We start from the raw sequence: 1,174 nt of genomic DNA, 5'->3' as shown, positions 1-1,174 counted from the left end.
GGAGCATACTATCGCTCGGAAGGGAAGAAGGGGAAATCTCCCCTTCTCCCTGTGCTCACACTTAGTCTCTGGAGAGAGCACAGGGGAGAAGGGGAGCATACTATCGCTCGGAAGGGAAGAAGGGGAAATCTCCCCTTCTCCCTGTGCTCACACTTAGTCTCTGGAGAGAGCACAGGGGAGAAGGGGAGCATACTATCGCTCGGAAGGGAAGAAGGGGAAATCTCCCCTTCTACCTGTGCTCACACTTAGTCTCTGGAGAGGGGGCATCCCAGGAGGAGGCCCTGGACCCCAGGTGGCTCCCTGGGGCCCGTCCCTGGGCTCCAAGCCCCCAGTCCCGACCCGGGGGCCCCTCCGGGTATCCAAGCCCCCAGACCCGACCCGGGAACCCCTCCCTGGGCTCCAAGCCCCAGACCCGACCCGGGAACCCCTCCCTGGGCTCCAAGCCCCAGTCCCGACCCCGGGGCCCCTCCCGGTATCCAAGCCCCCAGTCCCGACCCCGGGAACCCCTCCCTGGGCTCCAAGCCCCAGTCCCGACCCCGGGGCCCCTCCCGGAATCCAAGCCCCCAGACCCGACCCGGGGCCCCTCCCGGGAATCCAAGCCCCAGACCCGACCCCTGGGCTCCAAGCCTCCACACCTGGCCTGTGGTAGACCCAGGGGGCCCACCACTAACCTTACAACCACATGGGGCCCCTTGCCCTAACCCTAAAACCACGGGGGGCCCCTTACCTAACCCTAACCATGGGGCCCTTGCCCTAACCCTAACTAACCTAACCTTGCCCTAACCCTAACCTGCTTGGACCCCTTGCCCTAACCCTAAAACCACGCGGGGCCCCTTACCTAACCCTAACCATGGGGGCCCTTGCCCTAACCCTAACCTGCCGGCCCCTTGCCTACACCCTAACCTGCGTGGCCCCTTGCCTAACCCTAAAACCACGCAGGGCCCCTTACCTAACCCTAACCATGGGCCCCTTGCCCTAACCCTAACCTGCTCGGGCCCCTTGCCTAACCCTAACCTGCGTGGGCCCCTTGCCCTAACCCTAACCTGCTTGGACCCCTTGCCCTAACCCTAAAACCACGCGGGCCCCTTACCTAACCCTAACCATGGGGCCCCTTGCCCTAACCCTAACCTGCTCGGGCCCCTTGCCTAACCCTAACCTGCGTGGGCCCTTGCCC

The sequence above is a fragment of the Lates calcarifer genome, unplaced genomic scaffold, assembly GCF_001640805.2.
Source record: "Lates calcarifer isolate ASB-BC8 unplaced genomic scaffold, TLL_Latcal_v3 _unitig_5920_quiver_3120, whole genome shotgun sequence".
Classification (NCBI taxonomy): Eukaryota; Metazoa; Chordata; class Actinopteri; family Centropomidae; genus Lates; species Lates calcarifer.
The sequence above is the reverse complement of the archived record's forward strand: the minus strand, read 5'-3'. Positions refer to the sequence as shown.